Here is a 15,759-nt window from a genome sequence, read left to right as displayed (position 1 = left end):
CACTTGGACATGGGTGGACGGATGGGCGTGGGGCACGTCCTTTCCAGCACGGGGTTGGGAGACTGGCAATGGTAACTGCATGGAAGGTTCGCAGCCCTGGGAGGAGGCGGACTGGTGTCGGGAACAGGCAGGTCCCAGTGATCCTGGACTGCTTCCTTTACTCCCTGCACCTCAGTTTACTCATATGAAGAATGGGCTCAGCGGTACCCGCTTCTTCTGGACTTTGGAGGTTCCGTGGGTCAAAGCTTCATTCACACGCATGGCACAGAGAAGTGCTCAGTTATCTGGGGAGCTGTAACTGGGCTGCCTCCCTCCTCCCTTCTCTGTGGGCCTCTGCTGTTCTGTTGATCGCTGGGGAGACTCCAGTGTCTGGGCTGGGGCTGCAGGATGCTGCACGCCCAGGCAGGGTTTCCCACCCCACTTCTGCCTACATCCCGCCTTCCATCTGACCCTGACTTCTGGGGTCGCTCCCAGCCTGAGAAATGTCCCCTTACCTCATCGCTCTTCCCTTCCCTGGGAATACGGAGGCCAGGAAAATGCCTCAGAAATGTGAGGAAGGGGAGGCACCCGGGGAGGGCGGACCCTTGTCCTACATTGCGGCCTCAGGCTCGCTTTCCCACGCCGCCCCTGGGAGCGGCTGGGTTGGAGGCCCCGGAGAGCACCCTGAAGCCCCTGAGTCCTGCCAGAACCCAGAGACAACAAACTTCCTTTTTCGGGGAGCTCTGGCGATGCTCAGGGCACCCCAGGGTCCCAGCTTCCCAGCCCCTCCTCACTTGGTGATCTCCAAGGACCTTTGGGGCATCCAGGCTTCGCTCTGTTCCCAGAGACGCCTCCGAGCCCCGGGCTTGCTGGAGGGGCGGGAGCTGTGGGAAAAGCGAGGGGGGAGCAAGTCCGGCTCTGGCAAGAGGGCGTTGGTGGCTTCTCCCCTCCTTGGAGCAGCGGGAGATGCAGGGGGGAGCAAGGGCAGGGCAGGGTCAGCAGTCTGCTGGGGGCTGAAGCGGCCCCGAGCGGGAGCCAGTGGTCCCAGGAGGTCAGTGCCAGCGCGGGGACTCCCTGAGCCTGGCTTGGCTGTGGGCCTTTGTGAGTGACAGTGAGAGGCCTGGAGGCTGGGGCTGGGTCCCTGGCGTGCCTGCAGGAGGCCTGGCCAGTCACTCAGAGCCTGCCTTAGCCGGGGGGCTGTCCTGGCCTGGGTTCTCCTTGCTCCTCTCTCCCGATCTGACTTAAGATCCGTGTTCCCCGCCTTCCACAACCTCCCAGGCTCCCCTCAGCCCCACCTCCCCCTCGGTAGTTCTGTGTGTACTTCGACTCTGGGAATCCAGCTCTGGGGGGAGCACTTTGGGAAAACGGGATGAGCCTGCCTCGCCTTGTAAAGCAGTCCGACAGCTTGCAAACGGCCTGTGCTAAATCGCCCCTTCAAGTGAAAATTAAAGCAAATGTCTGTTTTATGGCCGTGTTTTCTTGCACGGCAGCTACGGAGGGAGTGGAGGCGGCTTGGAACGGCTGCGTGGGATACCTGGGCAGGTAGAACAAGAACTGAACACAGAGACCCCCGCACGCCCCCGGGCCGCCCTTGTCTGTGTAGGGGGGCGTCTGTCACCCTCTCCAGATGGCCTTTCTTAGGCCCTCCTTCCTTGTCTTCCCAAGGTGGTTTCCTTCCGTGCCAGAGGTGCAGCCCAGTGAGCCCCCTGGCCAGGGTCTTGGTTTGCTGCTGGGGTGGGGTCGGGGGGGAACCCTGCTCAGCCTTCCCACCCCCACCCCCACTCCCTGCTCTTGCACGGTTTTCTCCAAACCTAGGCCGTTTGTGTGTGTTGGGATCCCCAGGGAGTTCTGTTGACTAGAACTTATCTAAAGCAATTGCAATGCACTTAGTAACGCAGAAGGAAACTACTGGTCTACCCTGGCCCCTGCATGGTCCAAACGAAGAAATTATGGCCGCAGGGGCCGTGTTGGGACAAGACCCTTGTGTGGGTGATGGATCACCAGGTCTGCCTGGCTGCCTGCGGAACCTGGGTAAACAAGTATACAGCAGTGACAAGGGGCCCTGTGTTGTCACCCCAGATGCTGTGCACCTCCCCTGGGCCACCCCCTGGGAAGCCCCACGACTGCAAGAGCCGTTGTTGTTCCTAGAGGGAAACTAAGGCATGGAGAGGAAGAGGGGCCGAGATTCCGCCGCAGTGAAGACGGACGCTGGCCCTCCCCCTCTCCGGGGCCTGGGCACTCAGTCCCAGGAGGTCACCCCGCCCGCTGACCGAGGGCCACCCGCCCACTGAGCAGGCTCTCTGGAAGCTGCTGAAGGCTGCGGGGCTCCTGCTCCAGTGGTGAGGCGAGGTGGTCGGTGGGTACCTTGCAGAAGGGGGCTTTTCTAAAGGAGGCCTGGAGGAGTTTTTGGAGACCCCAGAGAGCTACATGGGGGCTCTCAGCAGGGCAGCGGCTGTGCAGTGTTAGGAAAAATCCCCTCCCTGCCGCTGGCGATGTAGTTGCCCACCTAGGAGAATGCATGGTGGGTGGCTGGACGGGCACAACTGCCAAAGGCGCTCGGTGACACCATCCCACCCCCACCCCCACCGCCCCAGCGTCCCTTCCACCCTGCGTATTCCAGCCTCTCCTTGGAGGCTGTGCTGCTAGAACTTGATGTTGGTCTGGCTTCCTCCTCGGAAGACAATTTATGGCGCCGTGTCGGAGACTCCTCTTTAATGAAGTTGCAAAAGTAGGTTAATGGGCTGTGGGTGTTTTTCATCCCCCTCCCCCTGCCCCATCGCCACCCCTGGGCGGATGAATGATGCCTCCCAGCATGATGCCAAGCCGGGCAGGCTGGAGATTCGGACCTGGGCTCATTTGCTCACACATCCCCTCCTGGGCCACCCGCTCAGCCCCTTGGGACCAGGAGATACCCTGCAGCCCACCTGGAGGAAGGGGCAGGGGATGGTGCAAGGACAGGGCCCGAGGGAGCTGGAATTATGGGGAAGGGGGCAGCAGCTTAGCCAGCAGGACCCAGGGAACTCTGAGAGCTGAGGCAGGTGTTTGGAGGAGCAGAGCTCCTGGGAGCCTGGGTGGCTGCTGTCCCTGCCTCTCTCCTGCATCTCTGTTTCCCGGTCCCTTGCCAGGCCAGGTGTTTGCTAAGCTAAGGGTGGCTATAAGTGCGAGTGACACTTCCTTTCCCACCGGAGCCTCTGGGCTGCAATGCGCCCTCATCCGCGCTCACCCGTGGCCCATTCCCCATGGGGCCCTCCCTTCCCACCTGTCTGCCGGGTCCTCGCTGCATCCTTCCCTCTCTGGGAGTTCTCCACTCACTTGCCTGGGTCCAGGATGAGGATCTGACAGGATTAGGGTTTCCCGGGGTCAGAGTCCAGATCTTTCCTCCTGGATTCTCCGCTGCCTCAGCAGCACCCTGGGGGACCCTTGGGAGAACCGTCCTGCTCCCTGGGTGCCCCGGCCCACTGTCCCTTCTGCAGGAAGCCAGGGGCACACACAGCCCACACAGCATCCAGCCTGCAATGCCGGGGCAGCCAGGGGGGCGGTGTTTCTCCATTCCAGCCCCTCCCTGCCATCAAAGGAGGCTTTGGGGCAGGTTTGAGACCTGAGCCCAAAGTCCTGGGTGGGGGTGGGGGTGGGGGTGTCCTGCCACCTCCGAGTCCTCGGGACCCTGGGCTGCCCTGTCCTTCCTCTTCAGATGCCTTGGTCTTTCTCAGCATAGCTCCCTCATCTCTCCTGGGCACAGGCACACAGCCTTTTGGGTAACCCTGTGGAGACCCCAGTGGGAAACTTAGAAAACTCCAGCAGAGTCTCCAGGGCCACTCCACAATCACACTGCAAACTCTACACAACACCCAGAATCCACCATAACACCCCGAAGCCCTGTAGTGACACCCAGAACTATGGGGCCCAGGAGATGCTCCAGCCCGGCACAGGTGCCTCGGCTCCAGCCCTCGCAACAACGTCCCGGCCCTCCAGGCTGGTCTTCCATCTCCCAGCCTGTGCTTCCTTTCCCGAGCCTCACAGAATTTTCTGGAAGACCCCACGGCCTTGCCTCCACGAGCTTTGCTGGGGTTCAGGGAAGAGTGGGCATGGATGTGGGGTGGGGCAGGGAGTGTGGAGGACTTAAATTGGGGTCTCTAAGAGCCCTGGCTCTCTGCCACGGCATCAGAGCGTCTTAAGGGACAGGCTGGAATCGGCCGGGCCCAGTTTTCTTTGGAGCTGAGACAACAGAATGAGGAAGGGGCTTCTCTTTCACGGGGTCCCAGCTGAGAGCCCCCTGTTGTGAGAGTCCGGGAGGACAGTAGGCCAGGTGGCCCTTAGAGGGCCAGGGAGTCCCACGGACTGTGCTAGTTTGTACCCAAGAGATCGAAGTCCTGGTGCTTTTGGGAACATTTCCACCAATGAATAGGAGCCAGGACTCCTGGGCCCCCCGGCTGAGAGCGCGCGTGCACACACACACACACACACGCACACACATGCAGTGCTGACCTGCTGGGGGCTGGGAGGTGGCAGTTCAGAGAGAGGGGACACAGGCCATTCGCTAGTCTGATGAGAGGCAGGGGGACTCCACCAGCACCGATTTGGGAATAATAGCTGGAAGAGTGTTCACTGCAGGGAGGAACAAGGGGAAGTAGGAACCAAGTTCACATCAGGAGGGCTTCCTGGAGGAGGCTGGGCAGCAGGGTGGGGAATGGTGGGAGGAGAGTTGGAGAAGTTTGGGGTGAGGACTCTGTGGCTCTCAGGGGGGCGAGGCTGGGGTTCTAGGCCAGGCTCAGGGTTCAACCCGCAGAGTCAGCAGGGGGCTGCCTCTCTGGGTGTAAAATCCTGAGCAGGAAAGATGGGTGAGCGTGGAGTTGGAGCCCAGGGACCCCTGGTTTTGCCCTGGATCTCAGCAATTCACACAGACCCCAGCGCCGCACTCCTCTAACCAGTAAGGACGAGATGCAAACAGGGCACGTTCCTGGCTTGTGAGAGGCTCTGGCCGCTGGGAAAACCCACCCGGGAGGAGGCTGTTTGTTCTCACAACGGAATGCATTTAAGAGTGTCGGTGAGGGCAGGAGTCTGGTGAAGACCCCACACCCCACACTGGAGTACCTGGGCTGCAGCCCCGGCCCCACTCCCAATTCCAGCCTCCTGCTAAGGCGCACCCGGGGAGGCCGCAGTGACCACTTAGGTAGCTGGATCCCCATCACCTCCGTGGGAGACCTGGATTAAGTTCCCAGGCTGCAGCGTTGGCCTGGCCCAGTCCCAGCCATCGCTGATGTTTGGGGAGGGAACCAGCAGGTGGGAGCGCTGTCTGTCTCTCTGCCTCTCAAATAAATGAACTTAAAACAAAACTGAACAGTGTCAGCCCCTCCCTAGTGCTGCCAGCAGCCAGCCCCTCCCACGGGCCACAGTCTCCCATCTGTGAAGCAGGGGCAGTGGCATAGGTTCTCTCGTGTCAGCTGAGATCGGGGACGCCAAGGCCTTGCCCAGGCGTCCAGCACGCTCTCAGGGTGAGGGGCGGAGGCCCCGGGGGCAGAGGAAGGACGCCATGGGGTGGGTCAGGGCTGAGGTCGCTGTAGGCACGGATCCCTGCAAGGGCAAGGTAGCAAGCCCGGCACGGTTCATCCCACAGCTTTGCCCACAAAGGTGATGTGCCCTTCCCCTGCCCAGCCCAGCCCCGGGGCTCTGGGGACCCAGCCCTGCTCACTGTGGGGGCGGGGCTTCCAGGGGGGCAGGGGCAGAGGGGGTGGGAGCCTCCCTTCCGAGTGGCTCCGAGCCGAGCACAGCAATTACGCGGCAGGATTTATGTCCCTTTGCCTTTAATCGGAAACTCCATGTCAAGAAGAAAAATCTGCACTGTCCCCCGGCCCGGCTTCCTGCTTTATCATTATTATTGGAGGAAGGTTGATTTGGAAACTTAAAGAAAAGTGGGGTTGGGGGTGGGAGCCACCAGGGAAAGGGAGGTGCGGGGCAGAAGGGGCGCCTTCTTGCTGTCTGTCCTGCTTTGTCACAAGAAGGGGACAAAGAGAGGGCAGGCTGGGGTCCGGGAGTGCAGGCAAGCAGGGACCAGGGGGCGCGAGTAGCTCCAGGGATGGAGGGGCAGCTAGGAGCTGGTAGACACTGGGGGGAGGGAAAGTGGCCGGCACAGGGACAGCCAGGGGCTGAGGGGCCTTGGGGAGAGGAGGAAGAGACCTAGGGTCAAGGTGGAGGGACCCTGTGTGTGGGGGGGTGGAGGCTGGGGCAGGTGGAGGGACTCCCAGGGCCATGTGGGCGGGGAGCAGGGCGTGGCTTAGACACAGGGCTTGTGGAAGGGTGGGGGAAGGCAGGGGTCCTGGAGGGAAGAGACGTCCCTGGTGCCAGCAGGCAGAGGGAAAGGGGCCAGGTGCTTGGACCGCGGACCCTGGGGTTGGGGCGCTGTCAGTCTAGACCTGCTCCCCCAAGAGCTTCTCCTTCTCTGGTCCACACAGGGCCTGAGTCCCCAGCTCCAGCCACAGTCCCAGGTCTTCTGCTTCCCCTCTGGGAGCTGTTTCCCAGGTGGCTGGCTATGCTGAGTGGGGATGCTCTTGGCTCTTGGGACCTTTGACACCTGGGATGGAAGCGTCACGGGGGACAGGCCCACCCCCATCCACCTGTTTGGAAGTCCCCCTGGTGTCTTACCTGTTATCTCTCCTGAGGCCGGGATTGCCCTCTGAGCTGTGCAGAGGGCACCGGCTCTGGGTTCGAATCCCATCTCTGCCACTGCCTGCCTGTGCACACCCCTCAGGGGCTCAGGTTTTGCACCTACAACACGATGATAGTAGTGTTTCCAAGGCCAAAGTATCCAGCACATAGTAGGCCTTCTAGGCATGCAGTAGGCCTTCCAAAGATCCTGCCCCTCTTTGGGGTTGCACACCCTGCATAGGCAACCTCCCTACAAAGCATTGCTGAGTTCTCTGTGTGTCCTTGTTGGAATCTCGTGGAGCCCGGCTGGGGTGCAGAGGGGCTGCGTGCCTGGCCCAAGGCCACCCAGCCCAAAGCTGGAGCAGCCAGCTGTGACAACACACTGGGGGCTTAAGATCTTCCTGGGGTCTCCTTGTACCATCCTGCCTGGAGCCCCACACCAGCCACTGCTGATCCCTGGGACCCGTGGCTTGGGGTGCTTGGTGGAGAGTCTCAGCTGCCCAACCTCCTGCAGCCTGGCTGTGCCCGCCCTCCGGCGCCTCCTCCCCAGCCCCACAAAGAGGTTTTATAGCCGTTTATGAGCAATTTCTGTCCATATATCACCGGAGATATATAGCCAGGCAAATATTAGGGACCCAAGTGGAGGTTTTAAGAGGCGAGTTTTATTGCTGCTGAAAGAAGGCGTGATAGACAGCCTGCGGAGACCCCCCCCCACCTCCTGCCCACCGGCCGGGCGGTGGCAGCACGAAACCTGGCTGTGACCATGCTGGAACACCTGTAACCGTGCTGGAGTGACACGCAGGCACCCAGGGGTGCCCTGGAGGAGGGAGGTGTGCACAGGCTGGGGGAGGGGTCTCAGAGGAGGCTGGAGGTCCCCAGCTGGCTGTGCAGGAGGACACCGGGTGCCCACCCACTCCCAGGAACACGGAGCTGACAAACTTGGGAGAGGACTCCCCCCACCCCACCGCCACCCTCTGGGCCGCTGGGAGAGGCTGTGCTGTGTGACATTGCCTTTCGCTGGAAGTCTTTCAAAACTGGATCTGAACAAGGAGACCCTGCCCTGAGACAGGGGGCTGAATCACAGGACGGCCTGTGCCCCTGGGGATGCTGAGGGGAGCCCCGCGGAGGGCTCTGTTCCGCTGGGTCCCCTGCCCGGTGCGGGTGGCCGGGCGTGGGTGTGCCTCGGAGCCCTGGCTTGTGGCGTATGGCAAGAAGCTGTCCCGGGGAATCCTCGCTCCTGATTTAAGCGGCTCCGACAGTTTTATGGCGCCTCCTCGAGTGAGCCCCCAACGTTGGCCGTTTAACTTTTTAGCGTCGTTTAACGCTTAGACTCGGGCGGACAGGCAGGCCCCTCGGCCCCAGAGGCAGCGGCACTAAATCAGGACACTCTGAGGCCCCGATAAATAATTTTTACAGGGCACGCAGCCCATAGATCACCCGTGGGGGTGGGGGGAGAGCGGCTGTGATATTTCAGCCGATTGTCATATGTGGCTACCCCGGGCTCTGACTTCGGGTCGGCCACATGGCAGCCGGCTTCATAACCACACAGCCCCACACAGCCGTGGGAAGGGGAGCCCGTGGGGAGGGGAGCCAGGAGAGGCTGCCTCCCCCTTGGCCTGCTGCCTTGTGGGGTCCTGGGGGCCAGGCAAGGTCTACAGAGTGTGGGGGCCCCAGCACCAGCTCCTCTGGTGCTGGGAGAAGGGACGGCTTGAGGGCAGGTGGCAGATGGGAAGAGAGAACTTTCTGTAGCCACAAAGTCAATTTCAGAGCACCCCACCACCACCTCCAAACCTGAGGCCCCTGTGAGAGCCCTGGCTCGGTGGAGGGCAGAGCTGATAGGAACCCGGTGGCAGGCCCCTCGGCCCAGGTCCAGCGCTGCAGAAAGAGAGAGGAGGGTGCAAGGAGAGGGCCTGAAACAGAGGGAGGAGGCCAGGTCAGAGGAGGGGCCAAAAAATGAAGGGAAGACACTCGAAGACTCAGAGAGAAAACCCGCAGCCTGGGATGCCGGCATCCCCTCTGGGCTCTGGTTTGAGTCCCAGCTGCTCCTCTTCTGATCCAACTCCCTGCTAATGGCCTGGGAAAGTAGCGGAGGATGGCTCAAGTGCTAGGGCCCCTGCATTCACACGGGAGACCCAGAAGAAGCTCCTGACCCCTGGCTTCACTAGCCAGTTCAGTGTGGAGGAGAGATCTTTGTATAAAGCCTGGTGCCAGCAAGGTGGACGGCGGTGCCCGCAGCCCCAGGCAGAGCTGCACCTGTGCCTGGCTACCTCAAACCCCGCACTCCCTGGAGGGTGCCCTCCCGTCAGCTCCCGGCCCGGGTGTCCTTACACCAGCTCCACGCTGCTCCCCCCACCCCGCTCCCCCCGTTCTGTGCCCTTGCCCCGTCCCCTCATCTGTAAGATCCTGGGATTTGCGGGGACACTTAATCCATATGGAGCTGATTCATTCCCATCTAAATCATCTCCATGAGCTTCCCTAAGAGCCCTCTGATGTGCCAGCCGCCATCCCTCTCCTCCGGGTGATGCTGGGCTGCGGGCTGCCCGTAAACAGCCTCAGCCGCCATCCATCCATCCCGGCCTCGTCCGTCAGTCCTGCCACCGCCATCCATCTCTCCTCTGGCCCCGCTCCCCCGCTCCGCCAGCCCCTCCATCCACGGTCTGCCCTTCTGTGTGCCCTTCCTCCTCACGCCCCTCAGCCTGGGCCTGGGTAGGTGCTTCAGGGGTCATCTCAGCCATCCCCCTGCCTTCAGACAGCAGCCTGACCTTACCCTGGGCTCAGCAAGACAGGGGTACTCCTGGCTCATCACACTGAGGAAGAGGGGGCTCCCTGCTGAGCATCTTCCTGTACAGCCTGGACCGCTAGGGAAGTCCTCTCACGCATCTGGCCTGTGTGTGGGCCTAAGATTCTGGGCTCTATCCAAGCAGGAGGGTCCCCAGCGTTTGCAGCACACACCAGCGTAGGTTAGCGTAACAGGCAGGGTGCAAGAGCAGTGCACGGGGGCTGGTGTGGGTGACGCGGCAGGTTAAGCGGCCACCTGCGACCCTGGCATCCCATATGTGTGTCTGTTCGAGTCCCAGCTGTTCCACTTCCATTCCAGCTCCCTGCCAATGTGCCTGGGAAAGCAGTGGAAGATGGCTCAAGTGCTTGGGACCCTGCACCCACGTGGGAAATGGGGAAGTTCCTGGCTCCTGGATCCTGGCTTCAGCCTGGTCCAGCCCTGGCCATTGCAGCCATTTGGGGAGTGAACCAGCAGATGGAAGTGCTCTCTCAATCTCTCCCTCTCTCTCTCTCTCTCTTTCTCTCTCTCTCTCCCTCTCTCTCTCTTTCAAATAAATCTTAAAAAAAAAAAAAAAAGGGCAATGCACGGCTCTACCCTGTCCCCCCAGCACAGTCTGGCCCAGGACCAAGCGTGCAGCCCATGCTCAGTGCCGTCTGCTTGCTCGCCACCATCCTGTGTGTCAGCCTCAGGGGGTCTGGTGGCCTCACCCACGTGCCAGGGAGCTTTCTGGTGGGGTGACCCCGAGGGTCTGATACAGAAGGCTCAACAAGCCCAGGTCATGGCACCTGCAGCTGAGCAGGTGTGTGGCCAACGCCGAGGAAGGGTCTCTCACACCTGCCCCCGCCCCGCCACCCAGATGTCCTGACCCAGGTCTTCAGGCAGAGCTTACACAAACACCCTGACCTGGTGGCCAAGGGGCTGAGAGGGACGGGGAGGGGCGTGCCAGGTGCTGGTGGGGCCTCCTGTCGGCAGGGAGCAGAACCTGCGTGTGTGTGTGTGTGTGTGTGTGTGTGTGTGTAAGGAGCAGGTGTGGAGGGCGTGGCCCCTGCCAGCCTCAGCCTCAGGCATCCAGGCCCCTCCCCTCGCAGGTTCTACCTCTCAGCCTGGAGTTGGGAATTCTGAGAAAGGCCTGAAAGTGTGGGGGGAGGGGTTTCTGCTGGCCCCTCGGGAGAGCAGCTGGAGACAGTTCTGTGGTCCCTTCAGTTTCTCCAGGCACAGCGGGAGTGGGAGCTGGGAACAGGTCCACCTGTCCCTGGAATGGAGAAGTGGGCTGAGACTCAGGTTACCCTGCAGGGGGCTAAGCTGGGCATGGGTGGTGGGGGTGGAGTCCCAGGGAGGAGGGAGGGCAGACCTTGGGACAGGTGCATCCTTCCCTGCCTCCCACGGCAATGGGAGTGGGAGGGGCAAAGCAGAGGAAAGGGGGCCCATGTGTGTGCCATCAGGAGCCCCTCCACGGGCCAGCCCCTCCCCAGGACCCAGGGCACCCTGCTGAGCACCTGCCCTGCCCCCAGCCCAGGGACACCCATGGAGGGACCCCTCTCCCGCCCTCACTGTTTCCCCTGGCACCTTCCCCTCCTGGTTGGGCCCCTCCAGGGAGGCACTGAGAGTGCACAGGAGAGGCGGGGCTCTTCCAGCTGCTACCCAGCTGTGGGGAGCCCTGGCCATGCCCCTCCCGCCCCCTACAGGGAGCGGAGGGTACAAGCCTAGTGAGAAAGATGAGAAGGATGTGGTGGAGGCAGAGGGGCTGGGGGCCCGTGGGGACGCTCACCACTTGCCCCAGCTGTGTGACCACATGTGTGCGAGGGAGGGGCCTTCCAGGTGGCAAGGCCCAGCTTCAGAATGATGGAGTGTTTCTCAGCCCGAGACATATGGGGTATAGAAGACCAGGCAAAATGAGGAATTATTGCCAGAGAAAGAGCACGGCGAGTGGGGAGGGGGGAGAAAAACTTCCAGCCAGGGACGCCCAGCAATGGCCCCTCCATCACCACCACGGGCTGACCCCATCTGTGCTGGGCTGGATTAAAGCGGGGGAGGGCGGCCTGAGAAAGGCCCCTCGGAGCCTCCAGCGGGGGGGAAGCTGATCCGCAAAACGTGCGTTTTCCCGAGATCAGCCGGCACCAGGGGAGCTGGGAGCAGCTGGTCAGACTCCCCAGGTGGGGCGGCCTCCTGAGCTTCCCCATCCTGTCCTGCATCCTGGGGCTCCCCCCACCCCGCTCAGTGTGCAGCTCCCCTGGCCTCTCTGCTAGGCCCTCGTCACCCACCCAGGGAGTCCCAACCTCTTTATTCGCCTCGAAAATTCTCCTCTCCTCACGCACACAGGGCTCTCACCCTCATTAAAGGCCACTCACCGAGGTCCCGCAGGGTCCATTGGCGAGCTGGGCTGGGGGCTTGGGCTGGCAGGGTCTGGAGATGCTCTAATCTGTCTCTCCTCCGGGGCCCATCAGCCAGAGTGTAGGCCGGGACCTCCACGGACAGGCAGGGGTGCCCGTGTTTGTGTGGGCCCCTGCTCGGCTCCCGGCGCGAGCTGACACTGAGCCTTGACAGTCCTATGTCCTGTCTTCTCGAGGGAGCATGCACAGAACGGGCACGCTGTCCTCCCCAGGCGTTACCTCTCGCCACAGCAAGCAGCGCCTGGGGCTGGCAGTGGCAAGAGCTGAGGTCTGTAAAGCTTTAGGGACTTCCAAGGCTTTAGGGAGGAGGAGGAGGGGTGGCCTTGAACTTCTCACATTCTGGGCCAGCAGAGAGGCCTGAATTCTGCAAGAGGGTTACTTCCACCCGTGGGCTCCGGCCTTTTGCAAGAGCCATGACTCATGCACTTTTGGTCCAATTATATTCGCAATTTCTTAGATAATCGTTTGTGTCTTGGCCAGCAATCTGGTTCTTTCCTGTTCGTCCCACGATCTGGAAAACCACCTTCGGGACCAGAACAGAGAAGTCAAGCCATGGCCAAAAGGTCACCCAGCAGCAAACCAGCAAGGAGCTGACGACACCCCCATTCCCCCATCCCCCATCCCCTCTCCCCTTCCCTGGGTGTGGAGGGAAAGGATGTGGTCTGGGGGAAAGGGTGGGGCTGGTGAGAGTGAGAAGAGCACCCCCAGGCCAGCTGCCCAGATCCAAAGGCGCACGTGGTGCGGCCGTCTTCACAGCCAAGGGCCCTCCCTCCCCCAGGAGAAAATCCCACAACTGTGCAACATCTGGATCCAACCACAGCCATGAAAGCACAACATCAAACGAGGGTTTGCTGGGCGACCCTCCCCACAGGCTCTGGTCCAAGAGAAACTGCAGATCCTTCTGCTTGAAGCTTTCAAGTGTCACAGAGCCCGCGAGTGTGGGACCGCGCCTCACTCTCCAGACACAGACGTCCCGCGCGAGCCATGGGCCCGATAACCCCCAGCAGGAGAGGCCCTGTGTGACCCGACCGATCGCAGAGGCTCTGGGGTTTAAAGCTGGGATGAGGGGCTCCAGCAGTTCAGGCTGGGGGCTGGGGGGCGAGGGGGGACAGGTGGGCCTTTTACAAACGTGCCTACATCAAAGGTTTGAGCCTGCTCCGGCCCTGCCCCGGCGCCTCCGGGGGGACGACAGCAACGATTTCCGCACATAACTGCACGTAGGGCGGATCGCAGTCTGAGAACTTCTGGGGAATGTGTGTGGGGGGAGGGAAGGGGGGCTCCCCCAGGGGGGAAAAAGGGCAAGGGGGTTTCTCCTTTCCAAAATCGCCTGCCCAGACCCAGGAAAGCGGGGCCAGATGCTGCCTCCCTCCCTCTCTGCCCCCTGCGGAGGGAGAGCCTGGGAGGGGGTGCATTCTTCCGAGGGGGGTGCGGGGGCAGCTGCAGCAGTGGGAGGGTGGGAGCCAGGTCGGGGATGGAGAACTGTGGGGGCGGGCGGGAGCGAGGCGTCTTCCCCAAAGGCGGGGAATGGGGATTCTGGGAGGCAGCGGGCTCCTCCCTGCCCGGGCCCCAGGCTCTGGCTGGTGTCAGCAATCAGGGGGCCACTGGATACTCTGCTGGTGGGGCGGCATGGGTTAGGGAGGCACCCCAGATTCAGCTGGAACTCCCTGAGCGTGAGCGGGAGGCGGGCGGGGCTGTTGACACCACGTGGAGGGCATTCTTTGGGAAGCCACAGGTTTGTTCTTGCAGTACAAGGCGAGCTTCAGTGAGCAGGGCTGTGGGGAGAAGGGGCACCATTTGCCTACCTTTTGCTCACAGCGCACCCCTCTCCCCATGCACAGAGGGTGTCCCTGACCTGCTTCTTCCCCTTCTCCCCTCGAGAGGGTTGGTGTGTGCACGCTGCTCCCATGATGCCCTGGGCGCAGCTCTGCTGTCCCATCTTCCCACGTTACTGTCTAGGATCGGTTTGTGGTTTCTTGCCTCGTCTGAACCGTCAGGTGCCTGGAAGGCAGGGACTTCCTGGTGCTCCATGTGCCTGGCAGAAAGCAGGTGCACAGGGACGCTCACCTGCTGCACCAGGAAGCCAGGGACTATCCCCACCCTGGACGTGGGCCCCCAGCCCAGCGTAAGGGAAGAACTGGGTACAGGGAGGTCGGCTGGGGGTGGCTGCGCCTGTCCTGTGAGAGCCAGGGTCGCAGTCTCTGATGATGCGGAAGCTTTGTCAGGACCCTGATGGCCAAGCCTCTCTGGGCTGTCCTGAGGGAACAGGGCAAACAGGACACCGGGAGGGCCCCTGGCCCCTCAAAGCGAGGATACAGGGGCCCACAGGGCTCAACAGTCTGAGACGGTCGGTGCTGGAGGGCCATGCTGCGGTTACAGAGGCCATGGGCTTAGGGCAGACAGCAGAGGAATGCAGGAAGGAAGACATCCAGGCAGGATGCACCTGCTAGCCCGAGTGGCAGGGAGGACCTGGGCCATGGTAAATGGGGACTGTGTGCCCCCTCCAGCACCCACGCCATCCATCCCGAACTAGGGTCTTACATGTTCCTCTGGTTTCTAAGCCCAGCCTGACTGATGCTCCAGCCACAACCTAGCACCAAGCTTGGGTCAATCCAGCTTTGCTTCCTCCCCTCAGGGTCCTCCCTGAGGCTAGAGCTGCCTTTGAAGTGGATGGAAAGATTGGTGAGATGTGTGCTGAGCTGTGGAGGCCTTGAGCCCTGTTTTGGAACCTGAGGTGTTGACACCTTCATTGTCAAAACTTGGGTTGAGGGGATGGCACTGTGGCACAGCAGGTTAAGCCACTACCTGAGACGCTGGCATCTTTTATGGGCGCCGGTTCAAGCCCCGGCTGCTCCGCTTCCAATCCAGCTCCCTGCTAATGCGCCTAGGAAAGCAGGGAAGGATGGCCCAAGTGATTGGGCTCCTGCACCTGTGTGGGAGACCTGGCAGAAGCTCCTGGCTCCTGGCTTTGGACTGGCCCAGCTCAGGACATTGTGGCCACTTGGGGAATGAACCAGCAGATGGAGGATCTCTCTTTCTCTGTTTCTCCCTCTCTCTGTAACTCTGCCTTTCAAAACAAAACAAAACTCCTTTTTTTTTTTTTAACAGGCAGAGTGGACAGTGAGAGAGAGAGACAGAGAGAAAGGTCTTCCTTTTGCCGTTGGTTCACCCTCCAATGGCCGCCGCTGATCCGAAGGCAGGAGCCAGGTGCTTCTCCTGGTCTCCCATGGGGTGCAGGGCCCAAGCACTTGGGCCATCCTCCACTGCACTCCCTGGCCACAGCAGAGAGCTGGCCTGGAAGAGGGGCAACCGGGACAGAATCCGGCACCCCGACCGGGACTAGAACCCGGTGTGCCAGCGCCGCGAGGCGGAGGATTAGCCCAGTGAGCCGTGGCACCGACAAAAACTCGGGTTTATTACACTTGAATACTGCAGGAGGCTGACGGGATGAGAGGCGTCTCTGGGTGGCAAGGTGGTGTCATTGCTCAGTCCCTGGGGACACCAGTCTCTGTACTCCTGCAGCACAACTGTAGGTGGCACGGTTCTCATAGCATTCAATACTCAAGATGTCCCCTCTGCCCCTGGAGTTATGAGACAGTAGACCGCCCTTATTCAGGGTTCTCTCTCTTAAAATTATTTCTTTAACAGGGTGGGCATTTGGCAGTATGGGTAAGACACCACTGGGAACATGCACACTGTGTACTGGGGTGCTTGGCTTCCAGTCTCAGCCCCTCTGCTTCTGATCCAGCCTCCTGCTAATGCCACCTGGGAGGCAGTAGGTGATAGAACAAGTAGTTGGGTCCCTGTCACCCACATGGGAGACCCAGATTGAATTCCTACTCTTGACTTTGACCTGGCCCAGCCCTAGCTGTTGTGGGTATTTGGAGAATGTAACAGTGGATGGAAGGTGTGTGTGTGTGTGTGTGTGTGTGTGTGTGTGTGTCTGCCTTTCAAATAAGAAAATCTTTAATA

Source organism: Oryctolagus cuniculus, chromosome 11 (assembly GCF_964237555.1).
Source record: "Oryctolagus cuniculus chromosome 11, mOryCun1.1, whole genome shotgun sequence".
NCBI lineage: Eukaryota > Metazoa > Chordata > Mammalia > Lagomorpha > Leporidae > Oryctolagus > Oryctolagus cuniculus.
The sequence above is the reverse complement of the archived record's forward strand: the minus strand, read 5'-3'. Positions refer to the sequence as shown.